Below are 20,526 nucleotides of genomic sequence, written 5' to 3'. Positions count from 1 at the left end.
CTTGATAGACTTGAATATGTAAAAACAAAAAACTCTGTCTCAAAAAGCAAAGTGGCTTTATCCAGGAAGGCTGAAGATCCTCACACTCTCTCACCTAAGAAGTTGACTCTGAGGAATAGAGTGAAATCCCTCAAGCCTGTGCATCTGTAGACATGTGGAGGAATGAACCCTGCAAAATGGAACAGCCCAAATGCCCAGCAATAGTGGAGGAGAGAAAGAATTCCATGGTGTGGTTCTGCAATGGAATACTCTACAGCACTGAAGATGAATGAACTATAGCTACAAACACTCCTGGAAGACTCTCAGGGATCTCAGCTTTAGAGGGGAAAAAGCAATTTGCGGAAGAATACAGGCAAAATTATTCCAATTCTATATTTCTTATTATAGTTTGAGCAACTACAAAACTAAACAGCTTATATGGTAAAACTGTAAACAGAAGTTTTAATAATTTAAGACAGTGGTTTCCTCTGAGGGGGCAAAAAGGGGGATTGGGTCTGAGAACGACATACAGCTGCCCCAGGTAATGGTAATGTCCTATTTCTCAAGTGTTCTGAGTATAAAGGGTCTGCTGTAACATTACCCTTCACACCTTATTCATTTTATAATAATGTCAAAACGCCCATGCTCTAATATTATTTATGTCAAAACTCCCATGCTGATATTAAAGGGAAAGTAAGAAATTGGTCTACCTGATGTTAAATATTGCAAAGATCCAAAAAGAGGATTTGTTCTTCAACTTGACCTAGAACCTATCCTACCTGCACATGAATCTTTAAAGCACTAATAATTGTTTGCCATTAATTACATTGCTAATTTCAAGATGAAGATGCAAACTTTGTACATACTTTGTACATCTGTCTGCTTCAGCCTCCCAAAGTGCTAGGATTATAGGCTTCAGCCACAGAATGTGGCCCTGTACATATTTCTCTTTCTTTCTTTCTTTCTTTCTTTCTTTCTTTCTTTCTTTCTTTCTTTCTTTCTTTCTTTCTTTCTTTCTTCTTTCTTTCTTTTCTTTCTTTTTTCTTTCTTTCTTTCTTTCTGTTTCTTTCTCTCTCTCTCCCTCTCTCTCTCTCCCTCTCTCTCTCCCCCTCTCTCTCTCTGACGGAGTTTTGCTCTTGTCACCCAGGCTGGAGTGCAATGGCAAGATCTTGGCTCACTGCAACCTCTGCCTCCTGGGTTCAAGCAATTCTCCTGCCTCTGCCTCCCAAGTAGCTGGAACTACAGGCACCCACTCCCACACCCAGCTAATTTTTGTATTTTTAGTAGAGACGGGTTTTCGCCATGCTGACCAGGCTAGTCTTGAACCCCTGACCTCAGTTGATCCACTCAGCCTCACAAAGTGCTGGGATTACAGGCGTCAGCCACTGTGCCTGGCCCTGTACATATTTCTAATAGTAGCAGCCACTTAAATGTCTATGGCTAAAATTAAAATCGACTGATTTTGACTTGGACTTTAGCCAAATCAGGCATATATTTCTGGGCATAATTGAATATAAGATTGAGTTTATCAACTCAACTCTGTAAAATAATTTAGTGGATGGTTTCTGACGGCTCCATGAGTTATGATTTTCTACTTAAGGAAATCCGGAGTTCTTAAGGAAAGGAGGATGCATTTGCAGAAGGATTTTGTATAAGTGAAAAATCTAGCGACACACAGCAGGTCTCACAAACTGTGGTGTCCGTCACATGACAAACTGTCGCCCAAACATGGCTCCTGCTTTTGAATACTCTACCAAATGCTTTGGCTGCTTGCAATGCCTGACTTGAACAGGACCTTGGAAGGAGCTCTCCCTAGCTCAAAAGCTGTTGATGCCCAAGTTCTGGAGACAGCATATTCCTAAGTGCCAAATTGGAGACAAGGATGATCTTTCTTGCCAAAAAAAAACAAACCCAGAACTTATTTTCAAGAACCTGCCAATGTGCAAAATATTGTTTCTGATTTCATATTTTGGGAGCTCATGGGAACACTGCATAAACATAGCCTGCACCTGCAGTCCCTGACCATGGAGCCTGAGAACAAAGGACAGTCCCCCTGGGGATGGAGCAAGGCTGGGAGCAGTGGCAATGTGGGCATCTGTGTTCCTCAACCCCAAATAGACAGATCTTATAGGGGAGTAGGCTCCGTGAGTTATGATTTTCTACTTAAGGAAATCCAGAGTTCCTAAGGAAAGGAGGATGCGTTTGCAGAAGGATTGGGCTAAAGAGGTGAGACCCTGGCCTCCACCAGTGCTTCATCCTTACTAATGACTGTCCAGAGCCAATTGCATTGCTGCAGTGAGGATGGAGAGAGAAAGCAGGCTGGCCAGGACCTACTCCTGGCACCCTGTGGTTGGCAACCTCCAGGGGCAGCAAGTCACCTGCCCCCAGGAAGACAGTTGCTTCCTGCCCCGATCAGTTTCATCTGGGAGTGGGACGAGCCACAAAGCCCATATTGGGAAGTGACTAGGAACTCGGGGGACAAGCAGCCAGCAGAAGGTGCCACTTGCTCCTCCTCCCTTCTCAGGGTAGGTCACCAGCTACTGCCAGGCAGAATATTTGTTTTGAGAGCAGGGTAAGCAGAGGTCTAGTCATCCCTGGTGCAGGGCAGTGACTGTGGGGAGCAGAGCTTTGACCCCATCTTGGCACTGTGGGAACTCAACCACACCCTCTGGTGGGGATCATCGTGGTCACCGACACATACACTGTCCTTGCAGTGGGCTCAGCGTGCTTCCACATCCCTCACAGCAGCCAGGAGGCAGCTATGACAACACCACCATGCTCACTTACAGGGAGGCAGAGGGGCCAGGGTGGGGAGCTTGTCTGGCTTCCAGCTGAACACAGAGCTGGGATTGGGGTCTCTGGACATAAAGAGCTGGGCACTGCATACAGCCTCAGTTCCCTTCATTCTTTACCCTCTTGCTCCCCAGCAGAAATGGATCAGCCTGGCAGCAGCCTCCTTCCTGAGAAAGGGCAGCCTAGGGATGCTGCTGATGCTCCCCAGATGTGCCTGAGAAGTGCTGCGTTTGGGCCAGAAATAAAACAGCCCTAGGCTGGGCGCGGTGGCTCACACCTGTAATCCCAGCACTTTGGGAGGCCGAGGCAGGTGGATCATGAGGTCAGGAGATGGAGACCATCCTGGCTAACACGGTGAAACCCCGTCTCTACTAAAAAAAAATACAAAAAAATTAGCCGGGCATGGTGGCTGGCACCTGTAGTCCCAGCTACCTGGGAGGCTGAGGCAGGAGAATGGCATGAACCCAGGAGGTGAAGCTTGCAGTGAGCTGAGATTGCGCCACTGCACTCCAGCCTGGGCGACAGAGCGAGACTCCGTCTCAGAAACAAACAAACAAACAGCCCTGGTGAGGGCCTGTACGGTGCTTCCGTGATCTCATTTAATTCTCATGACATTAATGGAGTAGGTATCCTCATGCCCATTTCAGAGAAGAAAAAACAGAGACTTGATAGAGCTCCCTCAGGGAGTGAGAGGCAAACCAGGGTCATCTGTCTCCAGCATCCAAGCTCCTGACACTGCTCTGTATGTCAGTATCAAAACTACAAGGAAAGGCCGGGCGTGGTGGCTCATGCCTGTAATCCCAGCACTTTGGGAGGCCAAGGCGGGTGGATCCCCTGAGGTCAGGAGTTTGAGACCAGCCTGACCAACATGGAGAAACCCTGTCTCTACTAAAAATACAAAATTAGCCGGGTGTGGTGGTGCATGCCTGTAGTTCCAGCTGCTCGGGAGGCTGAAGCAGGAGAATCACTTGAACCTGGGAGGCAGAGGTTGCCGTGAGCCGAGATCATGCCATTGCACTCCAGCCTGGGCAACAAGAATGAAACTCCACCTAAAAAAAAGAAACAAACAACAACAACAACAACAACAAAAACGACAAGGAAAGGACACAGTGCAAATGGCAACACACAGAGGCCCACATGGCCCCCTCCACCCCCATGGGGCTGTCTTGCCTCAGAGTGCTTCCCAGGGGCCGGCCAAAGGCTCACAACAGGCCCGCGGTCCTTCACTTGCTGCAGGTCATTCAGGCTGATGTACTTATTCAGCTCAATCACTTCGTCCATCCAGAAAATGTCGGTCATTCCGTGATCCGAGAAAATGATGACGTTCAGGCAGTCCTGCAGGCCCCGCTCCTGTGGGGTGGGAAAGGACAGTCATTATGGCACCAACAGAGAGGCTCGTGCTCTCAGAAAACCTTGTCAACTACAAATGATAGGAGAAAGGCTATCTCCTCAGTTCTGTGTTTAATCATCTACTATTTTGCCGTGGGGAGACCCAGTTCAAAACCACAACGGAAGCCCTTTGCAGAGGGGACTGTGAGGCTCAGTCTCGTTCAATTCGTGCTGACACCTTACACAGCATTTTCAGCTTTTTAAGGTCGACCCTCTGCATCTTCTTTGGCTCTCCTTTCAACAAACTTGTGTGCTGGTTTGAGAACTATCACGTGCCCATGTTACAGATGTACAGGATAAAGCACAGGAAGGGAAAGCAAAGGTAAAAACAAAACCAAACACTTGTAGTCATTCAGCAAAAGCATGAGGTAGAATCAGGACTGGAACCTGTCTACATGTCAAGCTGCTACCAAACTTATTAGGATTCCACAGAGCTGGGTATCTCTCCAGCTGAGCCAGGCGAGAAGGCACACCCAGGTCAGTCTCTCTCACTGGCCCGGCTGTGGAACAAAGGATCACTTGGTATCGCAGGAGGCATTGTGTGAAGCCAAGGGACTCATCGAAGCCTGTGCAGGCCCAGTCAGCCTTTAGCAGTAAGAGGGAAGATGTTGACAGGAGTGACTGTGGAGGAGACAAACAGAGGGTGACAGAGAGAAGGCCAGGCCATGTGTCTTTGCTTCAGGTCACCCGGATCCACTCGGTCATCTACTTCAGGGCAGTGTCGACAGCCTTGAGGGCATCTTTCCTCTGCGGGGATGCAGGCCCGTAGTGGTGGCCTTCCACGTCGATGCGCTCATGGTAGATGGCTGCCAGGTCGGCCCGGCCACTCCTGGAGGGACAGAGGAGAGAGGCATAGGTGAGGGAGGCCCCCGCCAGCTTGCTCCCTTATCACCCACATAGCACTCTGTGAAGGTGTTCACACCCCCCGAAACCTTGTCCCTGGGCCAGGCAAAGCCAATACCCTAAAATAAATGAGGTCAAATCTCCAAGGGAGGAACACACACTGAACCAAGAATTGCTGGTCCTGGGCAATTCTTCACAATCTTTGAACACAGAATTCGCAATCTTTGAACATAGTGAAGCTTCCATACAATCTGTCCTTTGGATAAGCTTCAGCATTTCATTGCTTTAGGTACATGCACATTTAGCATTTCAGATGTGCCTGTTCACACAGTATGGCATCTGTTTAGGTGTCTACACTTCCAGAGCGGGCTTACACGTAGGGAAAAACCCGATTAAACTTAGTGGTGACTTACTATAGTGAGGAGTTTTCATGAATAAAGTTTATCATTGCATTCAAGTTTAATGAGTGAACTAATTCTAGGTCTCTTCGTATTAGACACCTCACCTTAGTGCAGCACTCACTATTCTGGTTTCCTCAAGGCTATTACTCTATTCACAAACCTCCACATCAGCCATTATGTATGACAATTTACCTGATGGCTTTTGGTCAGGACGCTGTCAACCCCAGATGCTGGGAATCCTGGATTTGGGATGCTTGTGATTCAGGGATTATACACGTGTCTTTTGTGAAAGGATTATACGTTGACATTTCATTGACTCATTAGGACCCTATGTCTTCAAGGGCTGAGACCTCTTGCCTGTCTGGAGTTTAGCTGACACATTCTTGCTTGCCAGCTGTTTTCCACAGGGATGCGGTTTCCATCCCAGGTCAGCTCATTTGCAATGAATTGTTTGGGTGAGGAGTAGTCATGCCTGCCCATCTACTACTGGCCATTGACAGCTCTAAGGTCCAGGAACCATTCCAGAAGGACATGTGGCCCCCAGCACAGTTACCTGAGAGCTGCAAGGGGTTCCTAGCCCTGGGGTTTCAGGGACACCTGAGTCTCCCATCACCTTATGATTCTGTCCCGATTTCTTTGCCATGTAAAAAGTTCTTAATGTTCTTTCCATTTTTCTTACTAAAGTGGGTTACTGTTAAGAAAAATGATCCAAAACTTAGAAATAAAGCCTACAGTATGATTGCCTGTCTTCTCAGTGCCGTGGTGAGCGCTGTCTAATAAGCTTGCTTGAGTCACCAGACTGAACTACTGATTGGAGTTCAGACTCTAGAAACCTAACTGTTAACTTGCAGGAAACTGATAAGATGAAAATTATTTTTGTCTGATGGAGAAAGCAGCTCTAACATTATGGTTTGATTAACCTCTATATTATTAAGCATATCTGCATCAAACAATAATTATCCCTCATCATTCTCCATCCATCTGTTTCTTGGTGTGTGTGTGTGTGTGTGTGTGTGTGTCTCATTTTCTCTTTATAAGCAACTTTGTCATGCTCCTGGTTCCCCTCAGCAAGAAACTACGTTGAACTTTGGCATATTCCTTACACCCAGATGTACTGAGCATATGACAAGCCTTAATTTTGAAAATTCTCTTTTGACAGGGTCATTGGAACTAGACAAATCTGGGATCAAACTCTGGCTTCTCTTCTAACCAACCTCGAGGCCTCAGATGAATGACAAGATTATCTCCAAGCCTCCATTTCCCCATCTGAAAAACCTACTTGATATGGTTTGGCTGTGTCCCCACCCAAATCTCATCTTGAATTGTAGCTCCCATAGTCCCCATGTGTCATGGGAGGGATCTAGTGGGAGGTGATTGGAGCATGGGGGCTATTCTCATGATATTGCTATTCTCATGATCGTGAGTGAGTTCTCATGAGATCTGATGGTTTTATAAAGGGCTTTCCCCCCTTTTGCTTGGCATTTCTCCTTGTTGCTGCCATGTGAAGAAGGACGTGTCTGCTTTCCCTTCTGCCATGATTGTAAGTTTCCTGAGGCCTCCCCAGCCCTGTAGAACTGCAAGCCAATTAAATCTCTTTCCTTTACAAATTACCCAGTCTTAGGTATGTCTTTATTAGCAGCACGAGAACGAACTGATACACTACTCAAAGGGTAACATGGTGTATTAAACAAGCTGATGTGTATAAAGCACTTGGCACATAGTAAAAGGGAGGGGAGGGGAAGAAATGTCTCCCATTTCTCTCTTCCTTCCAGGTGGCCCTAGATCGCTTTTCCTGAGTATGTGGCTGAGCAGGGAGGAGGAGCCAGTCTCCTAGCCCCAGCCCGACTCCCGCTCCTTCTTCCCTGTACTCCACAGGGAGGAGGGACCAGGCCAGGACAGGGGAACTGGCTTCCTGGTGGCCCATGGAAAGAGTTGTGTCATCCATTCCTTCATTAGTCCAGGCACCACTGAGGCTCTGGGATCCTGAAGGCAGTCCTTTAGAGCTGTCTTCAGTAGCCTGGAGCTTGACAAAGGACTATATCTATACACAGCCTATGGCTGTGCCCACTGTTCCTGCAGCCAAGTTGTTTCCTGACTGACACTTTTGTGAGGGTGCACAGTGAGTCTGCTATACAAGCCTGGAGGCAGTTGCCCGGCCCACTGTGACTGCCCCCTGCTCTCCTCCAGCCACCCCATGAGCCACTCAAGGCTTATTTCAGCTTCAGCACCATGCACCTTTTCCTGCCCACTGAACCACGAATATCCTGCAAATAGGACTTCCAGGAGGATGGGAGTAAGTGATGCAGATCACAAACCCTGCTTCCTTTTCAGCCAGGGTAAAGGGCCGTGTGGTGGGGGGTGCTGCCTGCAGAGTGCCCATGTGTGGTGGGAGGCACACAGCTCCAGTGCCTGGGTTGCAGGCTGCAGACACACGACACCTGAGCAGGCTGCAGAACCCCAGGCCTTAGGATGGCCCCAGAGAGGACACTTGCAAAGAGGTGCGTCTGGACTCCCTGTCGCTGTCTCAATTTCAGAGTGTCTTAGAGGTGTGAGCTGGCAGAGACCAGGATGGAAGACTGAGGAGTTGACCCTGGAGTGGTTCTCAGGCACCGCGTCCCCAAGGCAGGAGGCCTCCAGAGACTGGGCCCTAAGCCGCTGTGGAAAGAGCTGGGCTCTGGCTCCAGGCCTAGCTGGCTTGTGAGGTCCAAGGAGAAGTATGTAACCTTCAGAGAGCCAGTCACCTCTTTTGTAAGGTGGGCAGAGCAATGCCTACACAATACCGTGGACATGAGAACCAAGTGGGTTACTGGAAATCAAGCCCATTGACACAATACTAGCCGATGGCTGTTAAAGCACTAATTCCCTTCCCTCCTCCTTTTCCCTATTCTAGAAGTTGTCCAAGTTCAAAGGTAGCATTTCACAAGGATATGTCTGGAGTCAGTAATGCGTTATGAGCACTGGAAGGCAATGCTTGGATCAAACTTGGGCGAGGGATTATCTTTCCTACCACAGGCTGACCTAGATCCTCTGCTGAATGTCCCTGAGCAGACCTCTGTGTTCAAGATCTTAACAGCCTCTCCTGCTTTCTGTCAAAGCCCATCTATCCTGAGTTCCATTCTCTCTGCCTCTCAAGCTAATAGCAAAGTGGATTAAAAAAGACACTCTGTGAGTCTTGTAGTGACTTGGAGAAATGTGTGTGCATGTTTGGACACTCATGTATGAAAACTCCAAGTACTCCTCAAATTATAGTTAGGAATTTGCAGTAGAGCTGAACAGAAGTCAAGAGGTGAGCTGTGGCGTTCTAGACACACTCCTCTTTTAGGGGTCTCTGATGGACAGACCAATAATCCTACATCTTTGCTAGACACACATACCAAGAGACTTAACGATTCCTTTGAGCCACATGATTGCATGGACAAGCTACTACGGGCAAAGTGCTCTTGACTGGTCTAGACTGTTCTAGACTGGACATCTTCTTCACTCACCTCATTCCTGAAGGGCACAAAGGTTAGATTTCTTTCAAAGAAAACTGTTGACCCACAGCTTTCAGGCCTTTATTCTTCTTTGTGAGAAGGTGATGAAACATGATCTAATAATAACACACAGGTTGGCTGAAGGAGGGGCTTCCTGTGTCTTCAGGGGAGGCCCAAGTCATCTCACTGTCTTCCACAGGCAGTATCATCCAGCCTATCATTATTCTTTTCTTTCTCTCATGTCAAGAGCTTCCTAGCTTTAGAGATAGTAGGTCTCCATCTTTCCACCTACTACCCAAAGGGGCCGTTTCTGGTAGCCCTGTTAACTTTGGCAATATGAAGACCCCATGAGACAATTACACTGACGTGGTTTCCATCTGACCCAGGCCTTCACTGCTTCAGGGGCATCATTCTTATTGCAGACCATATGAATGTCAACCCATGGAGCTCAAGGCCGTCTACATAGACCACAATATAAATATGTGGAGCTGGGCAGTATGGTAATGCCAGGGCACATTAGGTGGAGGCCTAGCTGGGGACACTTACCTGGGCTTCTGGTTCTTTTTAGCCTTTTCTTCCTGGTGGAACCCAATACCTATGGTAGACACACACTCATACCCCACCACCACCACCACCACCAAAACCTTCCCCATTCTTAAATGTTCTCCAAGGTAAAGATGCATTTCCATAGCTTCTCTAAAGGGAATAGAACCCAGCACTTATTCCCCGCTGCACGCTGGTGTCCCTCAGGGCAAGGAAGTCTGCTTAGACTGGCCAGCTAGTAGGCCAGCACCAACCTGGGATTCTCATGGCTGTGCGCTCTGTGCTCACCCATCTGTGAATCACCGGGCGGTACAGAGTGACAATCCATCAGCTGTTAAGATAAGATGAATGCAAAAAGGATGACATTGCCAAACAGACTGTTGGGTTATTTGGAGGTACTTTTATGGCAACTCTAATCCAAAATTTCATGTTTGGCACAGCCATGGCCTGTGGGGATGGCTGGCATTCTGGATATGTTGGAAACAGCATTGGTTAGACATGGAGCAATGTCCAAGGGCCAGCCCCACTCATCTGCTACACATGCTGTGCTATTCTGCTTCACTCGCACAAAACTAGACTGCAGCGTAATATCCCGGCTCGTTCTTGTGTGGTTCTCCAGCACTCACGGGCAATTATTTCTCCATTTCTGTGTATTTTAAACCTGTTTTCTCTCCGACCTGTCAATGAGAGCATGAACCTTTATGTGCCCCCACCTCCCTGGACCCTCTTGATAGGTTTCATGGAAGTGGAATCATTCTAAGAAGCAGTGAAGGCAGGGTGCTGTTTTCTGCTTTCACAGCTCTGTGGGGGTGGCTGCTGCTCACCATGGTGTCAGAGGGGCGTGGCAAGAAGAAAATTTATGATTGGTCAGCTCTGTATCTGAGGCAGTTTTAGTGACAGGCCCTTTGATGTGGCTCGTGCTAGTGCTCTGTACACTGTGCCTGGGTATATGTTGGTTCTCGGGTATGCCCAGCTTGAAACCAGGCTCCTTTTCTTGGGGGGAAGAAGGTCCTGTCCTCAGTCTCTTTGCTCTGATTATGGCGGGCCTTCTGCCTGACGCACACAGGACACCCATTCAGTGGCCACAGTGACCTCAAGTCCACTCCTGGAAACTCAAAAGCCCCCAGCATCTGTAACCTCTCGATTACTGATCTCTACTTAATGCAAACTCCCACTTGGACTCCCACCTTGACTTCCACTGCCAGAGATTTCTGAGACTGACTTGAGGCTTTGTCCTGAACTGTCTTGATCAGTGTCCTTGACAGACTCTTGTGTGCTATACAAGACAGCATTACTAATTCCTACATTTTTCAAATTGTGTGTCATGGTTCCATGTGGGAAGGAAAAAACAGATTCTGTGTTGTAATATGCCCATGCATTTTGTACATTTCCAAGAAGGGGGTAGGGTAGGCAATTTTCCCAAACTTATTTGACCACATATCCTACCTTTTTGCCAAATACTTATTAGTACCTTCAGAGACACAATTGTTCACTGAATCATGCTTAGGGAAATGATGACATTTATATTGTTTTTCCGTTGTTTAACTACATAAAAAAAGGAGGTTCAAACCCTTAGGGATTTTCGTGCTCTCAGTTCAACATTTCCAGAGATTGCCCCTGCCTGAAATCACTTGCTCACAATTACTCCCTACTAGCAGTTAGCAATCACCATGCAAGATGCTCACCAACTCTCTGGCATTATTTCACCTCCACCAAGCCCTCTTTTTTTTTTTTTTTTTTTTTAAGATTTTATTTTATTTTTTATTTTATTTATTTTATTTTTTTGGAGACGGAGTCTTGCTCTGTCGCCCAGGCTGGAGTGCAGTGGCGCAATCTCGGCTCACTGCAAGCTCCGCCTCCCGGGTTCATGCCATTCTCCTGCCTCAGCCTCTTCGAGTAGCTGGGACTACAGGCGCCCGCCACCACGCCCGGCTAATTTTTTGTATTTTTAGTAGAGACGGGGTCTCACCGTGGTCTCGATCTCCTGACCTCGTGATCCGCCCGCCTCAGCCTCCCAAAGTGCTGGGATTACAAGCTTGAGCCACCGCGCCCGGCTCACCTCCACCAAGCCCTCTTAATTCACTTTAGCATCCATGATCAGTCCTGGAAACAAGGAAGAAAATGGTGTGGCTAGAGTTTGGGACACTTACTTTAAGGAGTCAACAGCATCGCTGACTGCATTGGCAAAATTGATTCCCGTTGGGACATTTTTATATTCTAGGCAGTAGGTGGGTCTGACACCCAGAATCTCAACCTCACAGCCTGAGAAGGAAAAAGATGGCAAATAGTTACTCTCTTCAATAAGCAAGGTCAAGTTACGAGCCTATTTCAGGAAGCAAACACCATTAGTCAAAATCAAAAATAAAAATGTCGTGTATTTTTATGAACTAAAATAACTTAACTGCTAATAGGTGGTGTATTTAACTGCAATTTTGCATAACTGGAGCAGAGGTTCTCAAATGTCATTCCTATGCAACACTGGCATCCCACATCAGAGACTGGCAAAAATTAGACCACCACCGTCTTTCCCAATTTGAAACAAAACACAGTTAATCAATATATACAAATACTTCAATTGAAAGTTTCTTCAATAGATTTTTCATGAATCTAAGTCTTTCATGAAAACAAAGTCTTCTACTGTAGCTCTGCCTCTTCTAGAATTAAGTATTAGGTAGTATCTGATTAGTCAGAGGATTATAAAATAAATATTTTACTATCCTGTGGCATTATACAAAAGCTAACTGGACTTAGAGGTACTCTGCCAAATTGGCAAGCTAAAAATCCGTGAGTTCAAGCAATGGGGTCTGAGCTGTATCCTTGCCCGGCCCAAAACAGAGTGAAAGAATCAAACTCATTCTGATGTGAACAGACTCAGTTTTTCTGCCCCAGATTCCTGGACAAGTAGAAGTAGTTGCTCTGCCGAGGAGACACCCATCCATATTAGGGAACATAGAACAGGAGAGGGATGCGCCCATCTCGGTTTCCGCTAGTTGAGTAAATATTTATTGGGCATTTACTATGACCTAGTCACTGTGTTCAGACATACTGGAAACAGGAATGCATCTGGTAGGGTCTCCTTCCGGGAGCATCCCAGAGTTTAGTCTAGTGGGAGGGGACACAGGAAAGCAGTGTGGTATGTGAAGTCTAAAGTGAGGTGCATACTTCCTGGGTGTTGTGGGAATCAGATGAAGGGCACTGACTTCAGGCATCACTTCCTCCTGAAAGCCTTCCTCAGGTCCCAGTGTTGGGCTCAGTTCTGTAGATTTAGCCACGGCAATGGGACGCAGGTGGGCTGGGATGATGTCCCAGGCAAAGACAGCAGCTTGACCAAAGGTTCAGAGAACTTCTGAGCAATACTGTATGTGTAGAGAACTGTAAGTACTATAAAATGCCAGACAATGGTGCCAGGAGACCAGATGCTGCTCTTTCTTATAGCCCAGAGAAAATGACTTCCAAAGTGAGGTAAGTATAAGTGGGCCAAAGAGGGAGCACAGGAGGAAAGGAGGAAGAGTCTCTGTCAGGAAGCACATCAACCCCACCCCTGGGCACATCTGCCAGCTGGTTACAGCTGATTTAAAAGACGATAGGGCAGCCTCCAGAAAGCATCCCTTCATCTGGCACACTACAGCAAGACCTGGGTGCATCATGAGAGACCCTATTGCTTTCTGCTTGATATATTGGGTTCAGGGACAGCAAGGGCCCCTACAATAACTGGGACAGAACTAGAAAAGCAGGAAGCTTCCTTTTCTGAAACATGTTTTTTGAGAGGGAAAAATAGGCTAGGAGACCCAGAAATAAATACTGCTCATGAATTCCAGGAAAATATTCATTAGAGTAAGAAATGTCAGTGGAATCTTGAATGACTGTATCACTTTAGATACCAGTGTTTTATCTGTTGAAGGTGATTTGTGAATTGTTATTGCTCTCTCAAAGCTATTTTTTCTGTATCCACCTTGTGCTCAGTGCCAGAAACCCCAAAGCAAATAAGATATCACCCACCCTTTAAAAGTTTAACAGTTATGTACAATGTGACCAGGTGTCTGCTTCTAGCATCTCTGACACATCTGTATGTAAATTGTAAGTGATGCAAGTATGACCATGGTTTTGCAGATAAAAGAAACGCATCCTTTTTTGGTGTTTGCACATAATATAAAACTATAAATGTTTTTGGTATGAGCAACAATAAATATGTTAATGTTATCAAACAGATGTCCTCTTAATACTTTTATTTAAATAAAATGAATCTGGACTTAACACTGGCATAGTAATATAGTTCACCTGAGAAATTTACCCTTGCCTCAGGTTAAAGTAGAATACAAACTATTTTTTTATTATTTACATGTAAAATTCTATAGTACAGGCAGATGCAGTATGTGTCAAAGTGGAGCTGTTGTTACAGTGCTATGGAATTCTTTATTTTCAAAAACAATAGTTAATTTTAACTTAACCAAACATCATGGCAGCAGCCTACTGTGGCTACCTAGGCTAAAGGTAGGATAGGAGAATCAAGAGACATTCCCCCAAAGTACACAAACTCTTCACTGAGTGCAAAGCAACAGTTTATCAAAGACTAAGGACATACATCAGAGTGGAAAGGAATCTTCCAACTTGCAGAAAGCTGTAGATAATGCTGGAGAGAAAAAGAATTCCTCAGTGACCCAGGAAGTTGACAGCATGAATTCTCTATGTAAAGCACTGGACAAATCGCAAGATTTGCTAAAGTGATCGTCCTTATCATTTCTCACCTGTGACACTAGTGGAAAAATGAATCTAACTAAATCTTCAAGAAAGCCCAGACCCAGCTCAACTACAGATTAGATTGATTTGGATGCCACCCTAGAGGAATGAAATAGGAAGAAATACGGTCTTTCTGAAGAAAATATTATTTACCATATTAACTCTATTGTTCTTTCTCACACAATGCCCAACATACAATAAAAATCATGAAACGTGCTAAAAACAGTAAAACGTACCCCATAATTAAGAGAAAAAATAATCAACAGAATCAAATCCATAGATGGCACAATTGTCAGTGAGAAAGCTTAAACATAAAATACATTTTTAAAAAAGATTATTGACTAAATCAAAATTGACAACAATATATTATGGACTTACAACATATGTAACGGTAAAACATATGACAATAAGAATATAAAAAGTGCATAAGTGGACAAATTGCATTATATAATAAAATTTTAAAACATATCATTTGTGAATATTATTTTAAAGTAGATGTAAATAAGTTATAGATGTGTGTTGAAATGTCTAGAATAACTATTAGGAAAAAAACACAATAAAATCTAAGATTAATAAAAAAGATATGATAGAATTCTAAAAGTACTCAATTAGTGAAAAAAAGACAGGAAAGGAGAAACAGAGGAACAAAAACAGTTAAGACAAGTAAAAAAACAGTATGAAGATGAGAGTTTTAAACTCCAAAACATCAATAATTACATAAAAAATAAATGGACTAAATATGTTATTTAAAAGGCAGAGGTGGGTCAGACTGAATAAAAAAGCAAGACCTGAGGTCAGGAGTTTGAGACTGGCCTGGCCAACAAGGTGAAACCCTGCCTCTACTAAAAATATAAAATTAGCCAGGTGTAGTGCTGTGTGCCTGTATTCCCAGCTACTTGGGAGGCTGAGGCAGGAGAATCCCTTGAACCCGGGGGGTGGAGGTTGCAGTGAGCCAAGATTGCGCCATTGCACTCCAGCCTGGGAAACAAGAGTGAAACTCTGTATCAAAACAAATAAAAGAAAAATCGTTAAGCCTAAGTGATAACTATTAAGGTAGTTATGTGAAAATATTTTATGGAAGAATAACGTGTATACTTAGCATTTTTAACGTAATAATCTGGGTCTAAAGTTCCCAATTATGTCAACAAAAATTGGGAGAGAGTGCCAGGGAAGGAATAGAAAGCATTTTCGTTGTTGATGAAGGGAAGGGATAGTCAATATATAAAGTTTCATTCTAGATATTGATTTAAAAGATTTGAATATACAGAACAGCATAGCTTTTGAGTCATCAAGGAAAAAAACATACAAAATTGATCAAATTTCAAAGTACATACAAGTGAATAAAAGGAAGCAACCAGGAAGCATTAATACTGAATGAATAAAAAAGGAGAAAACCAAATTTATTAATTTCAAAATTATTGTGAATAGATTAAACTCTACTTTTTTTTGAGGTGGAGTCTCACTCTGTCGCCCAGGCTGGAGTGCAGTGGCACGATCTCAGGTCACTGCAACTTCCACCTCCCAGGTTCAAGCAATTCTCCCACCTCAGCTTCCTGAGTAGTTGGGATTACAGGCATGTGCCACCATGCCTGGCTAATTTTTGTATTTTTAGTAGACACGAGGTTTCACCATGGGTGGCCAGGCTGGTCTCAAACTCCTAATCTCAAGTGATCTGCCTGCCTCAGCCTCTCAAAGTGCTGGAATTACAGGCATGAGCCACCATGCCTGGGTGGTTAACCTATTTTTAAAGAATGTCAAGATGATGTAAGAAATAAAATCCAACTTTATTTACCAAATGCACATTTGAAATAAAATGACACAGAAGAATAGATATAAAAGAATGGGCAAAAAAAAAAAAACCCAAAGGTACATTTAAAAATCAGATATGTCAATAGTATTGTAGTAAGTTATGGCATTGAAAGCCTGAAGCAGCTACAAATATACATAAATAATTATGGATGTGTATGATTGTTTATATATCATAAAAACTTACACATACAAAGAAATCTTGGAAATATAAAGTGCAAAATGGCAACTTGGTGGAAAATTTTCATGACAGTTCAAGACATAAAGAATAAATACAAATCTAGAGGATTTGAATGTTAGTATCAATAGGCTGGATTCAATAGATATTGAAAAGTTTATCTTATTAGCATAGAATGTGCATTATTTTCAAATATAACTGTTGAAAAAACTGTTCACATTCTGGTCAAAAAGAAAATCTCAGTACTTCCAAAAAGCAGAATTTTTGTAGGCCACAATGCATGCTATCTGATCATGTGTAATAAAATTAGGAATTAGTCATGATAATTAACTACCAATAAACCTAACTGCCTATAAATTAAAAAGAAACCTTTATGTAACTTGATGTAAAGAGGAAATGAGAACTTCACTGACAGGCTAGTTATTAACAACAGTGAAAACTCTACATTTTTCAAAACTTCAAGGGATGCATTTTCATTTAGGTGAGACGCAAATCAGGAATGCTGTCATCACCACGGTAATTTATTATTATTACTGTTATAGAACTTCTCAAACAGGAAAAAGAAATAAGAAATGAATGCTGGAAATCAGGAGACATATGAGTGTTCCTCTATTGGAATGTTTTGAAAACTTTTTGTCTGTAATCTGTGACAAAATGCACTGACATAGTATACAAACACCCTCCCAACATACACACACACACACACACACACACACACACACACACACACACACCAGAAACAAAATTTCACCAAATTATAGGCAATGTACAGGAATACTTTCTTCTTCTGTTCTGTGTTTTTTAAAAAATGCTTATTAGCAATCCATAAGTTGGTTTCAACTTATGGATCAAGTGAACTCCCATCCACTATGGATCAAGACCTATGTTTGAAAATACGCCTAGACATGGATTTCGGGGTCACTGTCATCCACTGAGACTAACGTTGTTATGAAACTGAGACAACTTCTATGGTCTACATGCTTTGCCCAGCAAACCACTGCCAGAAACATACTCTAAAAGATAAAGTTGTATGTACAAGCATCTTTATTACAATGTTATTTATAAAACTGAGAAGCAATTTAAACATTTGATAATAGAGGTATGGTTAAGTCATAGCATATCCACATAAGGAAGTAATATGCAGGCATTAAAATAATTATGCCGCGCCGGGCGCAGTGGCTCACGCTTGTAATCCCAGCACTTTGGGAGGCCGAGGCGGGCGGATCACGAGGTCAGGAGATCGAGACCACGGTGAAACCCCGTCTCTACTAAAAAAATACAAAAAATTAGCCGGGCGTGGTGGCGGGCGCCTGTAGTCCCAGCTACTCGGAGAGGCTGAGGCAGGAGAATGGTGTGAACCCGGGAGGCGGAGCTTGCAGTGAGCCGAGACTGCACCACTGCACTCCAGCCTGGGCGACAGAGCGAGACTCCGTCTCAAAAAAAAAAAAAAAAAAAAAAAATTATGCCATTTTATTTAGTGACATAATATTTTGAAAGAAAAAAGCTACAAAATAGTATATAATGGATGATCTCCTTTTGGAAGTATTTAAAGCAGGTTTATGTCCAAAAAAGAGTAGAAGTAAATACAACAAAATAGAAGAAAGGACACAATTTTGATGACTGGTTTGGCAGACTTTTTTTGATTGATTGAAGTGATTCCAAACTCCCTTCTCTGTTTCTATTTTGTAGAATGTAAAGAGGAAAACTTCCTCACGTCCTCAGGTCCCTTGTGGGTAGGAATTGTCATTTGACTTAGAAGTGGCATTGAGATTGGGTGCAGAGCTTAGGGTGGGAAGCTTTGCTTTCTCATGAAAGACAACGTGTGCTGCTGGCCAAGCTACTCTCTTCTCCAGTTTGGGAGGTTGTGAGGGCAGGATCCCTGGGCCTGCAGCTGCTGCCTTGAAACTATAGGGCAACAAGCATGAGGATAAGCCAATGTGCTGAAATGGGCAAGGGATATAAAGAGTCTGGGTTTTGGCTGGGTGCAGTGGCTCACCCCTGTAATCCCAGCACCTTTGGGGGGCTGAGGCGGGCGGATCACGAGGTCAGGAGATCAAGACCATCCTGGCTAACACGGTGAAACCCCGTCTCTACTAAAAATACAAAAAATTAGCCAGGCATGGTGGCAGGTGCCTGTAGTCCCAGCTACCCAGGAGGCTGAGGCAGGAGAATGGCGTGACCCCGGGAGGCGGCGCTTGCAGTGAGCCGAGGTAGCGCCACTGCACTCCAGTCTGGGGGACAGAGCCAGACTCCGTCTCAAAAAAAAAAAAAAAAAAAAACAACCTGGGTTTTAAAAATGATTAAAGACTTACATGTTACACCTAAAACCATAAAAACCCTAGAAGAAAACCTAGGCAATACCATTCAGGACATAGGCATGGGCAAGGACTTCATGTCTAAAACATCAAAAGCAATGGCAACAACAGCCAAAATTGACAAATGGGATCTAATTAAACTAAAGAGCTTCTGCACAGCAAAAGAAACTACCATCAGAGTGAACAGGCAACCTACAAAATGGGAGAAAATTTTTGCAACCTACTTATCTGACAAAGGGCTAATATCCAGAATCTACAATGAACTCAAACAAATTTACAAGAAAAAAACAAACAACCCCATCAAAAAGTGGGTGAAGGACATGAACAGACACTTCTCAAAAGAAGACATTTATGCAGCCAAAAAACACATGCAAAAATGCTCATCATCACTGGCCATCAGAGAAATGCAAATCAAAACCACAATGAGACACCATCTCACACCAGTTAGAATGGCGATCATTAAAAAGTCAGGAAACAACAGGTGCTGGAGAGGATGTGGAGAAACAGGAACACTTTTACACTGTTGGTGGGACTGTAAACTAGTTCAACCATTGTGGAAGTCAGTGTGGCGATTCCTCAGGGATCTAGAACTAGAAATACCATTTGACCCAGCCATCCCATTACTGGGTATATACCCAAAGGACTATAAATCATGCTGCTATAAAGACACATGCACACATATGTTTATTGTGGCACTATTCACAATAGCAAAGACTTGGAACCAACCCAAATGTCCAACAATGATAGACTGGATTAAGAAAATGTGGCACATATACACCATGGAATACTATGCAGCCATAAAAAATGATGAGTTCATGTCCTTTGTAGGGACATGGATGAAACTGGAAACCATCATTCTCAGCAAACTATCGCCAAGGACAAAACACCAAACACCGTGTGTTCTCACTCATAGGTGGGAATTGAACAATGAAAACACACGGACACAGGAAGGGGAACATCACACTCCGGTGACTGTTGTGGGGTGGGGGGACACACAGAGACACACAGAAATGATATATAATCTGGGGACCCCTCCACCAGTCAAGTTGACATGTAAAAATAACATCACAGTGGGTATGACGAGTTCTCACGTTGTAGTTTTATTTTGCTTTTCTTTTTCTGCTAACAAGGCTGAATGTCTTTACATACGTTTATTGACCATTGGGATACCCAATTATGTAAGGTGTTAGCTCAAATCTCTTCCATATTTTTCTATTGAGTTGAATTTTTCTTTTTCATTTATAGGAATTCTGCATATATTCCAGATATCAACTTGTTGTTTGTTTTATTACCTCATACTTTGTAATTATTTTTGCCCTTTCTAATAATGTCTTTTCGTAAAGAGAAGCTTCTAATTTTGATGACTACTTCATCAGTCATTTTTCTACATTGTTGGTGCTATCTTTTCCTGCTTAAGAAATATTTTTCTTATCCAAAGTCATGAAGATATTCACCTATGTTTTCTTTCTTCAGTTCCAAATTTTTCTAAACATAGAAGCCTTCTGTTTTCCATTTTACATTTAGATCTACAATCCATCAGGAATTTCCTAGAATTAATTTTCATATATGGTATTAGACAGGAGTCAGAAGACGTATATATATAAAAATATATTTATATAAATATATATATTTATATATATACACACACATATATAGGAGTCAGAAGATGTATATATATATACACATATATACATATAAACATATATATACATATATATATATATAAAATCTCCAATTGATCTATCATAATTTTTTGGAGACTATCTTTTATCACTTTGCGGCAGTGTCACTGTCATAAATCAGATATTGGATCATATGTTTATGGGTTTATTTCAGGAATTTCTGACCTTTACCCTTAGTCTATTTAACTATTCTTGCAGAAATACAATTTGTCTTACTTTTTGTAGTTTAAAATAGGTCTGTATCTATTAATGGAGTAAATCTTCCTGTTTTGTTCATCTGACTCTAAATAGTTTCGGCTATTCTTGAGTCTTTGCATTTCATATAAATTTTAGAATCAACCTGTCAGTTCACACACACACACACACACACACACACACACACACAGC

General features: G+C 43.4%; 1 pseudogene; it reads right to left on the bottom strand.

Annotated features, from left to right (window-relative positions):
• LOC129464924 (glycerophosphocholine cholinephosphodiesterase ENPP6-like) overlaps positions 1–20,526 on the bottom strand; it is a 92,086-nt pseudogene that overhangs the window by 13,196 nt on the left and 58,364 nt on the right.

This window comes from Symphalangus syndactylus, chromosome 16 (genome assembly GCF_028878055.3).
Source record: "Symphalangus syndactylus isolate Jambi chromosome 16, NHGRI_mSymSyn1-v2.1_pri, whole genome shotgun sequence".
Classification (NCBI taxonomy): domain Eukaryota; kingdom Metazoa; phylum Chordata; class Mammalia; order Primates; family Hylobatidae; genus Symphalangus; species Symphalangus syndactylus.
The sequence above is the reverse complement of the archived record's forward strand: the minus strand, read 5'-3'. Positions and strand labels throughout refer to the sequence as shown.